Genomic DNA, 19,420 nt, shown 5'->3' with positions numbered 1-19,420 from the left:
TAAGGTGCAGAAGTCTGCAGGGAAGGTCATGCTGTCTGTTTTTTGGGACTGTCACGGAGTCATCTTAATAGACTACCTGGAGAAGGATCAGACCATCACTGGTACCTATTACTGCACACTGCTGAACAAACTGTGTGATGCTCTGATCAAGAAACAGTGCGGTATAATCTCCAAAGGCATCTATCTGTCTTCTTGTTGACAATGCACCTGCTCACTTATCTCGAGGTGCAGTTGAGAAATTGAAATGATATCGCTTTGAAATTTTCCAACATCCACCCTATTCTCCCAATCTTGCTCCGCGTGACTTTTTCTTATTCTCAGAACTTAAAAAACCATGACGGGATCAGAAATTTGGCAACACAAATGACATCACTGAAGAGGTGAAACAATTGTTTTCGATACAATCTGCAGAGTTCTTCAATGGCAACCATCAAAAGGTCAAGAAATGATGGGAGAAATGTATAACTCTGAATGGTTCATGTGTAGAGAAGTCTTAAGAATAACATATAAAAATTAAGTTTCTATCTTGATTATTTTTTAGTAATAATTAAAACTTTACCAAACCCCCTCAAAAATAACACTTAGCAAACTAATTTCATTGAAGATTTAACAAAAGATTAATTAATTAATGAATATTACATAATAATTAACTTTTACAACACAAACATTACAAAATAGCATGCTAATCACTGAAATGTATATTAATGGTTATTATGAAGATTAGTTCTGTTTTTTTTTGCTGACATCAACAGTGTAAAAAAAAATTATGATGTAAATCCACAGATAGATCTAATTTTTTAACATAATATAATAAGTATTATTCACAAAAATATGTAGATACAGAATGACAGAGATGTACAGCCATTTTGGAATGAACCAAACATGAGCACTGTTACTCCAACCTGTAATTTGTTTGTCATCACATTTGTGTAAACTAATGTCATTTATTTCAGTTACCATGCCTGAATGGTCAGTGGACCATCACGTGTTCACATCAGATGGAAATGTGAGAGGCGGTGATTAGAATTTCCAAGTTTGGAGATGTTCTTTGGCCCCCTCGATCTCTACACCTGAATATGTGCGATTTCTTCCTGTGGGGATACTCAAAGGAGTGATTGTATGTCAAGAAACCCTGTACAGCTACAGCAACTGAAGACAGGTTTTTGTAGAGAGGTACAGCAGATCATACAGGAGAAACTGGAACAGGTGTGGGTCAGCTTCATTTCTCAACTTGAGTCATGAATCAGGGAAGATGGTCATCACCTTCCAGATGTAATTTTTGCCACCTATCATAAATGACATAATAAAATCTGGTGAAACATTACCTGTGTTGTGTTCATTCCAAAATGGGTATACATCTTTATGTTACTCTACACAAACAAACACAATATTTGCAAATGAACAAAGGTTCTCCTTCAAAAAAACATAAATAATTCAAATTCCTTTCAATAAATAATTTACTGTTCATGCAAATTCTCATAAATATGAACACATATGTCCTCAGTTGAGTTAAGGGCAGTTCAGAAGGTTAAGTGAATTTTTTGCTTATAAAATTTGAATTAGTGAATATTAATGTGTTGAACCAACAAATTACAATAATATTCACTACTGAGATCACAATTAAAGCTTGTTACATGCAAAATGTTCTAATGAGAGCATTTGTTAATGATGAATCAATTGGAAGGTTATATAGCACCCCAACATAAGGAGTCCAAAGGAATCAATGATGATCTGTGCTCAAGACTAACCCTTAAAATCCATTACTCACTAACTTCTGTTGAATAAAGTATAAATTTTAAGCATTATACAATCAGTTGTTATAATACTCTGTCAGGGCAGTAACCTCAAAAGATGTGGGTGGACTTGCTTACCAAAAATTCATAAGCACATGTCTATGTAATGTCTAAGTGCACATATCAACTGTAAGAAGTACTAGTGTTAAAAACAAATAGTTATTGTAAATAAATTGTGATTACAAGCTACTGTAAATACCTTGAGCAATGTAATATGTGTACATAAAGATAACTCCCCTTTGTTATTTTTATGGCAAATAGAATTGTCTCATAAATTCTCATATGATTCATATACATATGGTAAGAGAAAACAAAAACCAATTTGACAGCAAAACTTTTCAAAGAAAATGTCGTAAGATCTAACGGCATCTTGGTTGGAAAAATGACTATACCAATAACTATGCAACAAAACTTATAAAGTAAAATTAAAGATATCTTAGGTAAAGATGCATTATTTGCTGGGGAAGAAGTTAAAAAACCACAAACCCTTTCTTAACGCAGAATGACACAATTTCAGTGTAATCATTGTGGAATTACATGTACCTAGAGCATCAGGGAAAGTCTGTATAAACTGCATTGCTGAAAATATTTTCCAAAAAAAAACTTTAATTAATAGTTTGAGTAAAAATAATGTATGAATAAATTGTTTGAATTAATTTTTTACATATTTACTTTTTTTTAATTTATTACTTGTAGTCCATCAAACAAATGCTTAAGAATAGTGTCAGTTGTAAAAAAAATTATTAATTCATTATCAAACACAAAACAATGAAAAATTATTAAACAATATAGTTTTCAGAGATGAGGCTGTATTTCATGCATAATGAAATAATCATAGACAAAACATCAAGATGTCAAATGATAGCAAACAGTTGCTAATCTTTATTGAACACAAACATTACAGTTCCAAAGTGAACATATGGTGTGTTCTCATTTGACAGAATAACCCCCATTTTTCTTTTCGGAACCAACCGTAATTTACATAACAACGAGTGTAAGGATGTGTAGAAATTAGAAGTACAGTCCAAAAAGTCATATTTTAATGCATGTGCGTGCGCGCGCACGCACACACATACACACACACACACACACACACACACAGAGTGAGAGAGAAAGAAAGAGAGTATACAGAACAGCAAAACAATTTCAGTAAAAGAGGTTGCACTAACAAAATTTACTTAATTTTGTACTCATCCTTTTGTTATATAACATCAAAATATCTTTCAATCCCTCAAAATTAATTATCAAATTTATCACATGAATATTAAAGGAAGATTCAAAACACAAATCAGAGTTAACAGGAAATAAACTAGTTAATACAGACAACCATTTAGAAGAAATAAATAACTGTAATATAGAATAAATGAAAAATATTTTAATTATAAAATAAAAGAATCAGAGTATATATTTATATTTATATTTTGTTATAATAATAAAATTATTATAACAAAATACACACACATAAGAAACAGTATCGATTATGGACAGAATAAAAACCTATACTTTTCACCATAAGATGTAGTCATTGAGGAAAAAGTGTGCTACATACTTCCACATTCACAAAACCTTATATGAAATGTAATAACTAAAAGACTGCAAATATGTATATAACATTACAGAAATACTCTTTCTGGTAATAATTTCAATCTACTTCTTCAAATAATCACCAATTTTACGGTTAAAATACTACGCAATACAATAACAGTAACTACCCAAACAGTACATACGTCTTTAACATAGAAAAATACATAAATTAAAATATCAAGGTAATATTAAAATGTCATTGAAAGTAATCTATAACACTTTAAAGCAATTTTCCAGTCATTATTAATAACAAGTTTACCTAGATAAATTTAGCTATCAAAGCTAGTTAAAATTTAACTAATGCCACTATTACCAACTCATTAAATACATATGAGAAATTAAATATAATAGCTGAACAATAACAAGCAACGGCCTTATTTTGTTCACAATACTTTTAATGAAAATAATTGAAATTGCACACATAATTCAAAAATGAAATAAAAAATGTAATTATAATTCCAAGAAATATTTTTATTTTAATGATGAAAAATCTACAATTACTGAAAGGAAAAGACTACAGGAGGATTAAACCAGAAGTGAGAAATAACTCCCACTTTCATTGATACTGTACATATTTATTTACATTTGAATGTCAAAATTATACAGAAGAACATGGGATGTACCTGCCTAATAGCAACAAATTGACAAAGCTGCATCTGAAGATTTCTGTAATAGCATACAATCAATCTATTTTATTCCCTGTTTAGCCTCCAGGAATCACCATTATGTATTACATTAGAGAATGAATGAGGATGATATGTTTGAGTGTAAATGAAGTGTAGTCTTGTACAGTCTCAGGTCAACCATTTCTGAGATGTGTAGTTACTTGAAACCCAACCACCACCAAAGAACACCGGTATTCACAATCTAGTTTTCAAATCCATATAAAAGTAACTGCCTTTACTAGGATTTGAATGTTGGAACTCTCAATTTCAAAAATCAGCTGATTTGTGAAGACACGTTCACCACTAGACCAATCTGGTGGGTTCATACAATCAATCTATAAATACCTAACTGTACACTCACATAAATAACACAAATAGACTTTAATAGGCTGCTTGCCTCAAGAACATTCAAGTATATACTGTAACTGGATTAGAAAGAAATTATAAAAATGGTTTTATTTTATTTTTTTTATTATAGTATTTATTTTTTTTAATACAGTCTGGTACCCAGAATACAGTAATAACACAAACCAGTTTTAATCAAGGAGAAAACCCATTTCTTTAGTAACCTATAAAAATATCAAATATTTTCAAAGAAAATAATGTTTGACAAACTGATTCTATAAAAGAATGTAACGCATAACATTCAACATATAAACACACTAACTAATATTTTAAATGATAACTAACCTAACACTCTGTTAAATTTATGACATTGATAAGAACACCTACATAAAAATTATGAAATACATCCACAAATACAAAAACACAAACTAATTTTTTAACATACTCTTGTTACACAATATGCATATACAAATACCTGGATGCAAACACATTCATATGTACACACAGATACTCATTCACAAAAATATACACAACTTAAATCATTTTAAAAAACAATTTGGATTTTTTTCCAATTTCAGTGTTAGAAATTATAACTTTCATTTTGTTTTGTTTACAGCCACTGTTTTAAATTTGCTACAACTCATGCATATTTTTACATATATTTAATGCAGTAATCTTTTCAAAATTAATCATTGTTTTAAATCAAGGAAGTTTGTTATTATTACAACTTTCAAATTTGAAACACTCTGAACCATTTCTCCACATGACAAAAAATGTTGAATATCACATCATAGAAAAAATGGTTTGTAAAATAATTTATTATCAACAAGACTTTTAAGGAGTACTGAGTACACAATAAACTCCTTTAAAAAAATAATTACATTTCATCGTGTTGGTCAACAATCTGAAACATCCATTTCTTTAAATAGGACCAATCATACAAGACTATATATAACAACAACAAACAGCCAGAGACTGACAGTTGATTAATGAGTCAGCAATGTAGAAAATATTAATCAATAATGTGATAAAACTTAATTGAATTAATACAAACAGAATAAAAAAAGTTTTAAATAAATTCTCAATAAATGAGAGTGGAAAATCGACAATTTCTAAATACTTTTATTAAATTTAAAAAAGAAAAGAAAAAACTTTTTGCTGTAGTTGTACATGAACACAAATGCATCTCTTAAGAGTTATGGTGAGATTTCATTTTCCTAAAATATGCTACTAAACTTAGTAATGCTAAATAAATCAAACTATGAAACTTAATAACATCGCATTGAAAAGAATTGGATTGAACAGCGGGATTTGAATGCATTCCAAGCTATAAATAATAATGGCACAATGCATCAAGCCACTCAAACACATTGTATGACTAGTACACTCAGTCGGAAGAAGGTTCAGTGTTTTTTCCCTTAAGTTTGCATCAGTGAGTATCAATGACATAAATATTAACAATTTCTTAAAATAAAAGCCACTTGTTGAAAATAACATTTGTCATTGGGATTTTCCAGCATTTGTATAAACAAAATGTTCTAGCAGCTCATCTGTAAGTGTTATCCACTTAAAGCTACAAGTCTCTATATGATATAAATGTGATACAGATCCAAAGTGAACATTTGAATACAGTAATTAGACACATTTTTCTTTTTGGCATTTACTACAATATGATATGACTATCAAGATATGTTGAATTAAACACAGTGTCCCAAATAAATGAAAAAATGATACTTCTTGGCATGGTGGTAACATTGTTTGATTTTCTGTAGGTGATATTTCCACAGCTTTGGTTAAAAAGGGATGGGTAGGCAGCACAACCACTATGATTTCCTTAAAACTTACCTCTGGAAATACACCAAACAAATAGTGTACGGAATTTTATAAACAATATTCATTTAAGTATAACTGAAATATTTTTTACGCATAGTTATAAAGACAAACAGTTTTGAAATCCCACCATTACTTTATGAACATAGTGTAGAACTGATAAGGAAGGTGTATCTGGAATCATGAAGATGAAGTTCAAACTCTTATTATATAAGCAAAAGAAAATAGCTGTGAAATCAGCAAGGTACATTAACTCAAATAAGACCAAGTATAATATATACTAAATCACTGTTTTCTAAATAACCCTTAGGTTTACAGTACCACCAATAACCAAGATACAATTTTTTGAACATACACTTTACTTCAAAACAATCTCATTCTACTTCACAACTGTTATTTATATTTTACTTTTCAGTAGATTTTTTATTTTAATGAAAAATTAAAAACTACACAACATTTTTCCACCTTATTTGGGCCAAGGTCATTACATCATAGTTGTATCAGTTTAATGTTTTTAATATAATCTCATTACCACAAGTTACGCAAATAAAAATAGGTTCAAAGTTATATTACTAGAAAAAAGACAATATCTAATCAGTACAGTTTTTATCAAGAGTATGTTAACATTTCATTTAACACGAACACTATATAAATATTGCTTGAGTGAATATTTTACACAATGTTCTTTAATATAAACAAATCATACAAGCAAAATTCAAAACCTAGTTGAAAAATAATAACTAAACAATTAAAAGCACTTCAAAATAAATAATTTTACATAAAAGGTATATTTTATTTTTTGCTTTATATATTTAACTATTTTGCCATACAAGATTTAAGAGACTACAACAGTTTAGTATAAGGCTTGATAGACTTGATAAGATTTTAAGTATAAAGCTTGATAAGGCTGATAAAATTTTAAGTAACAGACATTTCAATAACAATAGCAATCAAATACTAACATGTATTATTGTTGTTATAAAAAATATACTTATTCACTTTCTTATTTAAGTAATAGGTCTTATGCCCGATTAAAGTTATCAGATGATGAGGATGAGAAATGAATTTTGCCTGACCGGTTTTTGAACTCATAACTTCTAATTAAAAGACAAAAAATGAGTCGCACAGTATGGTATTCTTATACCTCATACACCATTTAAATTATAAATAGATTAAAAATTATATTATAGTAATATATTATATTATAGTAATGCCTATAATTATATTATAGGCATTATAAATAGAAAAAAAGTATCAGTTTCTCAATTTGTAAAGCCACCGACAGATAAATTTGATAAATATATCTTAATTAAACAGGAGACTGACAAATTTTTATGGCTTTTTAATCCATAAATCTTTATTTTTTTTAAATTTATGACTAACATCTAATATTTAAAATTTCAGTATTATTTAAAAAAGCAACTGATATGTAATTACAGTACATACACAACAAATTATTCTTAATTTTTACTTCATTATATTTATGCTGGTATAGTAAAAGAAATATAATGAAGTAAAAGGATTAATTTTTGTTTATTTAATTGATATCTTTAATATTTTAATCCCCAAGAGATCTTCAGCCTCAATTAATGGCTTAAAACCTTCTCTGGGATAACATGAATGTATCCACAAACTTACACATTTATGTATAAGACATATAGTCAATATATTTTAAATAATTTATACACAATTCTATCAATACTCAATTCTATTATACTCTATTATTCTATTATACTCAATTCTATCAATTATCAAGCTCAAAAAATAATAGTAAATGAATCAACAAGCACATTATTAAATGAACAGATCTCTCCAATAAAAATTTCAATTCTTACATCTCATTCAGTTAGTATCTTTTAACTTAATATCGTATAGATACACATATGTATGTGTACAGATATAATATGTAACGTCTGTATAAGTTACTATGTATTATATGATATAATAATATGTATGTATGTATAGATATAAATTTATATTGAGCATGACTAATGTGCTATAACTAATAAATTAATAAAAAACTACTTGTTACTGCCAAAGTAATAGCCTTAATAAACTTACCAATTAATATAATGTTTTATGATAACATCAAACAAATAAAAACTGATAAAATGTCATTATCAGTTATCACTGAATCATGATAGCTATCAGACTTTTCATATTAACTGATTGATGTAATGCATCATTACCTAATAATCTTTTTTTTTTAAATGATGAACTCATTGATTTGAAAACCCTATTTTACAAAAGAACCCTATTTTACCCTATTTTATATTCAGCTTGGTATTTTGGTTTGTTCATATGTGGATTGTTTTATTAATATATATATATATATTAAAACACACACACACACACACACACACACACACACACACACACACACACACACACACACACACACACACACACACACACAGAGAGAGAGAGAGAGAGAGAGAGAGAGAGAGAGAGAGAGAGAGAGAGAGAGAGAGAGAGAGAGAGAGAGAGAGAGAGAGAGAGAGAGAGAGAGAGAGAGAGAGAGAGAGAGAGAGAGAGAGAGAGAGAGAGAGAGAGAGAGAGAGAGAGAGAGAGAGAGAGAGAGAGAGAGAGAGAGAGAGAGAGAGAGAGAGAGAGAGAGAGAGAGAGAGAGAGAGAGAGAGAGAGAGAGAGAGAGAGAGAGAGAGAGAGAGAGAGAGAGAGAGAGAGAGAGAGAGAGAGAGAGAGAGAGAGAGAGAGAGAGAGAGAGAGAGAGAGAGAGAGAGAGAGAGAGAGAGAGAGAGAGAGAGAGAGAGAGAGAGAGAGAGAGAGAGAGAGAGAGTGAGTGTATCACGAGATTATCCCGGAACTTTGATAGCCTATTCTATTCATAAAAATAATGATAAAAGGTTCATATAAACATGTCTGAAAATGCTTCGTTTGTAAGTTATGGCTAATTAAAGATTTCACTCCAATTTCAGCTATCCCAGTGAAATAGTCGCACTGAAATTTTTAGGACATTAAGTAAGCAGCAGAATTAGTAATCTGCAGTAGTTTTTGAGAAAACCAATAAATTGGGATAAAAACCCTGTTTTTTATGTTTGACATACAATAATTTTGTTAAATTGGTAATAAACATAAAAAAATTTTAAGCAGAACATGAAGAGAATTTAATTCTGAACAAAATGGTGTAAGATAAGTTGATTAAAACAAAGTAAAGTCAGAAAACATTGAATTTTATTTAGAAACAGTACATTACTACATTTCTCAGAAAATACTTAGTTAATGTAAACAAAAACCAAATTCTTCTTTGGTGATGTGAAAAATTTGTAAAAACAAAATTCACTATTAAAAATTGCTGTTAGAAAATTAAAAAAAAATGGAAATTACACAATAATTGTAAAATAAAAATAAATATAAAAAATTGCTTAGATAATCATTTTTTTATAAATGACAGAAATAAATAAATAATTATTAATAACAGAAATAAATCATTTGAAAAATTATTATTTCAAAGTTGGGAATAAAATAACAGCTACTAACAATGAACAATACTGTATTAGTGTTTAAATCATTCTGTAAGATACATTAAGTATAACGGATACTGTAAACTGTACTGTCGTTAGCGAAGGTTTTCTGTGAATTTTAGTTTGAGTGTTATCGGTTTGCCATTGAAGTAATGCTGTACTTATTTACAACAGAGGAATAATACACTGCTATGGTATTCATTTTGGGTGTGTGTAATCGTAATGCTACATTTAAAGTGGAATATTAAATAAGTTTTCCAAATCACAGGATTCCAGATCTCATAACAATTGTGCAAAATTCTAAAAAAAAATTTGAATTTTTCTAACTTTTCTTTGTTTTATTCAACTTATCTTACACCATTTTGTTCAGAATTAAATTCTCTATGTTTTGTTTAAAATTTTGATGTGTTAATTAGTAATTTAACAAATGTCAAACATAAAAAACAGTTTTTAAGAAGCATAATATAATAATATAATAATTATTGTGAATTTTAAATAAATAAACAGAAATTTATCATTCTTTAAAAGTAATATTGCTTTAAATATACCTTTGAGCTAATATACATATTGAGCTAATCTTAAAACCCCAATTTAAATTTATATAAATTTTACTTATTTTTATATATTAAAAAAACAAACAAAAACAAAATCAATTTTAAACATACGATTAAACAAAGTCGATCAGGTAATATGATTTACATATAAATTAAATGTCCTCAACTAAACCATTATATTGATTACAGCTATTTTCTAACTGTAAACAACAGCAAAAAAGAGAAGCAAAGACACTTACATGAGTCATTTATATTTTAATTATTTAAACTACTTGTTGGTACCTTAACACGATAAACAATAATTTCCAAATTTGTATTAAAAATATTTGAATATTTATTGCGGAATGCTAAGGGTTAATTGATTTTGATAGTCTTATTTCTCCAGTAGAAGGTCTAGAACACAGTATTAGTTAAAAAACTGAAAAGAATACAGCTAGAAACCAAAAAAATTGGGTCATCATTATAAATGCATAGATTAGAATTAAAATTGCATTTGTCAACCTATGTTGCATATCATGATAAATCCAGTTTGGAAAAGAGTGGAAAATGATAAGAAATGTAGATAGAAGTTCTGGAAACCTGAATCCGCATCTAGAAATTTGTACAGAGATGGAAAGATATTATTATACATAAAACGTTAATGGCATTCAAAGGTAAGAAATTCATGTAAAACTTAATATATAAAACAATAATTACACAGATCCTAATGATTTGTTTAAAAAACAAGATAATAAAATAGATAGGACTGCAGAATGCATAATTTATTATCTGATGTTTCTTCAACATCTGGATATCTCATGAAATGTGCATTTTGGAAATTTAATAACAATTTCAGTGTAAAGTAGGATAAAATGCGAACTCCTAAAGCCACAATTAATAAACTGGAGTTCCTGTATAACTCAAAAAACTAAAGTAAAGGAAGATGAGGTTCCGCCTTTCATTAGCTTTAATGTACATGTGAAAGTGTTTAAATGTTATTATGAATATCTACTACCAACAACAGGTCGGTTAACAAATTGCTAACTAGAGTGAAAGTGATGCATATAATGAAAATAAACACTGGCTGACCCGATTAGATTAATGGAAATGCTACCAATTAATCACTGATGAAAAATACCCTAAAATGCCACCAATAACATAAATGTAGACAATTATCTCAGCAATATTTACTATTAGTTGTTTAACACAAAATTTAGACCACCATCTTTTAAGTAAATGTTATGAATTATTATTTTAAATAAACAATAAAAGATGATTATTAATATTAAAATATGACTATCTAAAATCATATATGAAAAATTAATATAATTTAATGACCTGAAGTCTTTTAAACTACTACTGTAAACGTCCTTCAAAAATGTTGGTTCATAAATGTTGGTTTGTCTCATATAAGTACATGGAGCTGCTGCTTTCAACTCTGACCAGCTAGAAAAACTATCTACTGAATTACTAATGAGTGCATTTCATTATTGTTTCTATTAACAAAATACAGCATATTGTATTAGTAGATATCACATAGCTGTAATAATTATATATTATCACATAGCTATAATTGTTATAATACAACAACAAATCACAAAATATAAAGCTCATTTACAGACATTTTATGAATCACCTACATGAAGTAATTTCAATTTCTGAAGTACTGCAATTTCAATTGACATACTACTTCAATTTTGTGATATAGATTCATAAAAGGTCACAAACTCAATTCATATAAGATAGTAACACTTCAATTTCGAGATATATATATCCCAGTTACTGTTCGTATTCTTTTACTGTATTTATTTTCCCCAAAAACACAGATAAACAAAACTACTTAGAGGTATAAATTTGTCATTTTTTAAAACACTATAAAGGACAACAAGGAAGTTCATTTAATTTCAAATACAAAAAAAAACCTAAACTACTATATATAAAAACAGATTCCACAAGTCAGCAATTAATAGAATCAAATCAAACATTAAATGATAAGTGAAATACAACAAGAAACAAAATATATTCACAATAGGTAAAAAAAAAATAATAATAAAAAACTGGCATTAAACAAAGTAATTTATCAAATATGAGAAATGTTTCCACAAACTGCTCCAGAATTTATACTAAAACCATCAAACAACCCGTGCAAGCAATCAGGCTGGCTAAAAGAAACTAACAGGACTATAATTTCAAAACATCTATACATAAAGGCAAAAAAGTAACTCCACAAAAGTTCAAAGGATTTTCAAATTTGTTTTTTAATCTTTCTTTTATCACATATAATAAAATTAAATGGAAAATATTATTTATAAATAAATATCTACAAGAAATACTTCAAATAAGGTAAGTTAATGTAACAACACAAAATAATAATGAAAAATAAAGATTAGAAAACTGTAGATACGATAATAAATATAAAACACACTTTTTCTACGGTGTCGGATAGGGATGGGTTACAGGATATGATTATTGATTTATAAATTCGAAGAAAAGACTGATCAAATAAATTAATGGAAAATAACAATTCAAGCCGTTAAGCTGCTACTACGATAAGATATGATAAGATACTATAGGAAATTTCATCGCTATCAAAAAAGAGCACTCCCCGACTGTAAGTAATAACTCCTAATGGAATTCATGACTTGTTTATATAGATTACAAATCCTTTTAAAGTAACACAGAGTTAATGAAATTAAATTGGGAACAAATCAATACTTCTACTTTATAACAATAGGAGGAACAGTTTCATGCTTACATTCATTATAATTTGCAAATAAAAAAAGTCAGACTTAATAAATAAAATGTTCATTAAAATGAATGCCATAAATAATGATGACATACTCTCTCTTTATCCTTTAAATTTCCTCTCTTATTCTTTATTTTACTAACATTAATATACTGAATAAACAAAAATAAAACAAACACGCTTACAAAATATTCATATATTGTGGATAATCATAATTATTTGAAAAGAAAAAGTATGTTAATCACTATCTATTGCTCTTTAATGGTACAGAGTGAGAAAGTGAAAGATTGGAGAATGGAAAGATTAAATTAACAAGTAAATAATGTTTTTATAAAGTAAAATATAAAGTTTGTTAGAGCACCTGGTCCTTGCTTCCAATTAACTTTATAAAACAAAATTTAACATCGACAAATACAAATAAAATTTTAACTCATGGTAGATAAATTAAAACATAACATATATCTTTCATAACTATTGTGCGACTTACTTCCTAAAAGTAATAATAAAAAAATTAAATCAAAACAAGACATCATCATTTTCTTCTAAGCTTATCTCTATAAATGTATTAAATTTTACTTTTTAACTCTCTAAAAATATTTTTAAGGTTAATCAGTCACAATGATAAATATTTAAGAAGTAAAACGGTGTAAAAATACTTTTTAATCATTCTCATAAATATTTTACGTACTGTCATAGATTCAGTTAAGAACTGGTAATGCCTCCACTTCTGCTTTCAATGAATGGACTCCACCCTGAAGGTTCTGCTTTCAACCCTAATCAAACTTGACAATTTTCCCCACATGATCAGATTCATTTTTAATCATTCAAGTAAAAATAATTTTTTTTTTTTCATAAAGAGGAAGGACAGCAGTAATTGGATAGCAATTTATAGTTGTTGGACTGAATAAATTACATCATAAAATTTTTAAAAAACTGTGTAATCAGTTACACAGATATTGAATTATTTTTTTTTTTTGAAGCCAACAATATTCTAAGAAAAAATATATAACCAAGGAATTTACAGCACGACACATAAGAAACAAAATTTAAGATTTTAAAATTAAGGTGATCATGAAAATTCAATGAACATTCTAACATACATACAAACATTTCATTGTAAACGATATTTTATAAATACGTAATAAAAACTAAACTAACAGATAAAATCAAACAACACTCACAAATAATGTATCATTTTATACAGACATACTATTCCTGCTCACATGCTTTACAGTATAAAAAAGTTTACGCGCTACCAACACCAAAGAGACTACATAAAAATACAATGTTGCCCGATTTCACTCTCGAATTAACCACTGGTTATCCCAACTGAATATATTTAAAAACAAATAATTATCTTTAAAAATAGTATTATATAAAATTCACTACACTATTCTTCATGGCAGATTGTACTAGCTCATCTGTTCATTTCTGAAGTTCTCACATTCAAATACTGGTCAGACTTGGCATTTTTCATTCATTAAAAAATTTCCATAGAATATTTTCAGAAAAAAGCTTCATGTTTATGTGGAAAATTAATCATCAAATGCAAAAAAATGAATACCTTGCAATGATATGATGAACCTAACAGACATTAACTGAAATACAAGTCTTTTTCTATTTAAGTTGTACAAAAAGAATTATTTCAATCAATAAGCATACAATCTTTATTCTCTTTTACTCCAAAGCTGATTAGAAAAAAAATGGCTGTATTCAATGAGAGGATGATATGATAAAATTTTCAAAAAAGTGAATGTAATGAAACGACTTACTTTCTAAAAGTTGAATTATGCTTTCAGAAAATATTTTTAGCAAATTTATTAAATTGTTTGTTAATCATTTGAAGAATAACCACCATATTCTTCACAGTATTATTATTGACTTTGTTTTTAATGATTCTCATTTAAGAAGGTTTAAGACACTGTTGACAAAAAACCTGAATAAAATTCCTAAAAAAAAGTAATTTTACTACACTTGAGTTAGCAAATAAAATTTAATGGAGTCTTAAAATTTAATTTACTTCCAAAAAAAAATCAAAAAACCAATTACAAACTAACAAAATATTTATAATTTTTAACTAAAATAACATTCCATTCTATCTGAAATATTTTTTAAGTTTCTAAAATATTATTCATGCTGAAAACATTGTTAAACTGACTTTTAAATGTAAAGAGAATTTCAATTTTAGTAGGAGCTAACTCTGAAATATACCTAAAAAATTACTCTTAAGGATGATAGTCTATTATGAAGACAAATTTATTAACATATATAAAAATATTCTATATATTTTTTCTGAAATTATCTAGAACTGTCAGGGATGATAAAAAAATACATAAGATGTATTATTATGATAGAAAATGTCAAAAATGTTCAAAACGATAATACATTCCTCCAATACAGAAGGAAAGTAAAAAAAAAAAAATAGAATTAAGGTGTGACATTTTGGTTAAAGTAAATCATAAAAATTTAAATATTTTCACTTTATTACTAAATTTTTTGTGATATAATAGATAAAGCAGCAAAACTGAAGATAGTAAAAAAAATAAATTTAATTTAAACATTTTGTGTGCGCACGCGCGCGCGCGCGTGTGTGTACCTACGTGCTAATATAAAATGCCATTTGCACATACATACCTTTTACATACTCCTATAAGTAAGTTGGCAATCACACATACACATTCATAATTTTTCATTATGTCAATGCAGAAAAATGTTTCTATCCACATCCATTAAAACCACTTATGTAAACAGTTTATAAAACAATTTCTTTTCAGGACAATCCAATATAAGAAACCAAACGTATGATTCATCTTCAGCTGTGCTGATGAATCATTAATAACATAAAAAAACAAGATGGAAGGGAGAAGAGAGGAGAGTGGGAGAGAAAAGATAAAAAAAGATGAATAATAATTTCTTTGTAATCTACATAAAAAAAAATTGGCAGCAATAGACATTAAACACAGAAATCAGTTATCAGAAAAAATATCAAATAAGTTCATTCATTCATTCATTCATCAATACATCTATTTTTAATAAATAAAAAGAATATGAGACCAAATAATAAAATCTAACCTAATATGCCAAGATTTATTGTCTTTAAAAAATTATCACAGTTTAACTATGCAAAAATATTTGTTTTTCTATCTGTTTAAAAGTAAAAGTAATTTTTGAAAATTTATTTACTAATAAACTATACAATGAAGGGTAACTCTGTTTACTTTAAACTATAACAAAATTAATATAAAAGAGTACCATGAACTCAACGCAGAGTAGTTCTGACCATGAAAAACATGACTGTCATTCTCTACATTTCTTACTGAAAGTTCTTCCATCTCTTTAATCTGTTTCTGTTCCAAATAACTAAGATTTAATCACAATCAGGTGTTATTTGACACCACCACCATAATATATTTGACACCAGGAAATTCATAAGAAACTGCATGTATTATTACATACTCATTGAAATATATTTCCAAACAGCATTAAAGCAATGTAAGAAATAAGACATGCGCACATGCCCCTCCACACACACACATATGCGTCAACCAACCAAGTGTGTATTACTTTTAAAGTAATGAGAAGTTATTGAAAGTAAGCCTAAACTGTTATATATTAACATAGGTAAGAAAAAAATATTTAAAAAGTCACAGAATTTTGTTTTAAATGTAAGAAAATTGTAAAGGGTAAACTAAGTAAATGATAATAAATCAGCACAGGATACAGCAGAAGAGCTTTTGTGTAAAAAAGAGATCATCTGGTATCAAACATAGATATAAGAATTTGAAAGATATTCTCAAAATGTTATATAAGAAACTTAACACTTTATAGCTTTAAAAAATAAACAACAGGAAAGCCAGAAAAACAACAAAAAGAGAATTTGGTGTTACAGGAGAACATTGAAAATTAGGCGGGTTGATAAGAGTATGAAATTATACAGGTTTTTTTTGGGGGGGAAAAAATTTGTAGTAGAATCTTGTAAAAGCAAGACAAGATATATGAAACACATATATCAATGCATCTGGGGGTAGTGAAAGTGATTCTAGAAGAAAGTTTTAGAGCAGAAATGGTAAAAGAATAAAGTAATAAAATTATGTAAAAGAATCATAATGTATAAAACAGATGTAGTTGAGGTTGTAAGATGTATGATCGTATTTTATGTATTAAAAGAAAAACTTACAAGGCTAAGCTGGTCCGAGAACATCACCTATTTTACTAGCTACTTGCTTATTAACTATGTTACTAACTTGGTAAAAGTTTAATTTCAAGCAAGATCTGGCAGGATCTGTACCATCTGCGATTAGATGTTTGGTAACATTTATTGTGAGGTAGATTATTTCAAATAAGGTGTATACCTTAACATAAACCTACAGACATTTATGAACATTGACTGTAGAAATGCATTGCAGATAAACATCAGCTAATGTTTATAGCAAGCCATAAAAGAAAATTTTATTTCTTTTCTGGTAAATATTCTGTTACGACTAAAAAAGTACATAAAAAACATAACAGTAAAAATGAATTATTATTCACTCTGGCAACTACAAGCTGATGTCAAATTATTGTTACACTCTCCTAGGTGTTTTTTTTTTTTTTTTGATGATGAGAAATGAATTTTATTGTGCGTAAAAAATTCAGACCTTATCAGGATTCAAACCCGAAACACTATTTATAATACCATACCACCACATAACCAATCATACCACCACTACCAGTCGTAATAGACATCAGCTTATCATATAAAAACATTTCAAAGCAAATCCACAATAATATATCAGTTGTGATAATGTGAATAAAAATGTAAACTATTATTTTTTATAATATTGAAAAATAACTATTCTTTAAATCATTTTCAACCAAAGGAAAAATAACTTATCTTAATAAATTGTAATAAAATGTAAAGCAAAAATATCTCTGAATAAACAGTAGTCATATTATTTGATTAATCAAACAAGAAATTCATAGCTCATATTTTATATGTAATAGGAATTACAGTATACCTTTAATTTTTTTAAATGGGAAACACAAACACACATGCGCTAATGTTACAAAAACAAACATTATTTTGACCACTAAATCATTTAAAAAAAAAAAAATTCATATTTATAATTCTATCAAAAAGCAACAATATGGTATCTGATAAAAGCATGTGCATAAAGTTCAATAGATCTAGTCAACAAAGGAAAATTTAGTTATAAATTCCTTTATATCAGTAAACAACACAAGTGAACAACATTCTCCCACACAATTCTTCTTTAACGTAAAATTTCTAACTCAATCTAATACAGTATACAAACGTAGAACCACTTTTGTTACACAGTTTCATCTGGCTACAAAATAAAACATTATAAAAATGAAAATTGCAATTAAAATTTAAGTAAAATGAGATATAACTAATTAACATGAGGATAAGAAAAGTAAATAATACAATCTTAAGAAATACAAAATTACCTCTGGTTATTTTACATTATTAGTAGTTATTTAGTTGCAATTAATTAATTAATTAATTTTTTGTATTTAACACCCCTTCAATTTATATCAGACTACTCCTGAGATATTTCAAGTGTTATGGAACCATAATAATTTAAATAAATTTTCAGACTGTAAGGAATGAAGTTCATCATCCCCTTTATCTACAGAATACAATACATTATGTTAATATTTTCAAAGGATACCCTCCATCAACAGTTATAAGGTTCCCTTAATAAACAAGTAAATAACAAAAGTAACCAATAAAGCTAAACAACAGCAGCTAAAAGATAAAAATAAGCATGAGAAAATATTAATTCTTAATGTATAAATTGAATTAAAGGCTTAGGATGCAAGTTTGCAAACTTTTAATTAATTTTGGTAGACATTCCATTAAATCTGCATTAAGAATATGGGAACCAGTAGAGTTACAATACTTGGTATTTGTATGGTTTAGTTCAGAAGCCTCTGTCATTGAATCAATTTGGAAACTGTTTTTTACTTTAGCAACTGTATAGAAACTCCATCCGGATTTTAATTTATTAATTTTTGTTGGGAGGGGGTAATTTTAGTCATCCTCAAACCAAGACAATGACCGATTGATAACTATGATTAGTATAAAAAAAAAAAATACAAATTCATTATATATTAATTTTGAACTGATCTCTATATATAAGAGAGACCAGTTTTATATGATCAGTTATATAGGAGAGATCAGTTATATAGAAAATCAGTGTAATTTTGTCATACACTCTTAACTTGTCAATGTATTAACACACACAGCAGTATAATGCTTAACAACGATTTGATTACTCCTTTAGGAATAGCCCTCCTACCACCATTCTATAACCCTCACCTCAATAAAACTAACCGGTGTTGCCTAGGTTCTGTACATTAGCTGGTGTCACACAAGCAGAGATCACATTATTTTTCATTTCATTCACTTACAAATATTATATAAACATACCCTTTAACT

At 27.7% G+C, this 19,420-nt stretch overlaps 1 protein-coding gene across 10 annotated transcripts in view; it reads right to left on the bottom strand.

Moving 5' to 3' along the window:
• LOC142320478 (solute carrier family 66 member 2) overlaps positions 1 to 19,420 on the bottom strand; it is a 226,221-nt gene that overhangs the window by 45,436 nt on the left and 161,365 nt on the right. For 2 of the 10 annotated variants that reach the window (XM_075358303.1, XM_075358302.1), the window contains exon 1: positions 15,613 to 15,776. The exons of the other annotated variants lie outside the window; for them this stretch is intronic. The gene's annotated coding sequence lies outside the window, so the exon portion shown is untranslated. Of the gene's footprint in view, positions 1 to 15,612; positions 15,777 to 19,420 lie in introns of those variants that run through there. 10 annotated transcript variants of the gene reach the window in all.

The sequence above is a fragment of the Lycorma delicatula genome, chromosome 2, assembly GCF_047948215.1.
Source record: "Lycorma delicatula isolate Av1 chromosome 2, ASM4794821v1, whole genome shotgun sequence".
NCBI lineage: Eukaryota > Metazoa > Arthropoda > Insecta > Hemiptera > Fulgoridae > Lycorma > Lycorma delicatula.
Note: the sequence above shows the minus strand (reverse complement) of the source record. Positions and strands in the feature narration are given on the sequence as shown.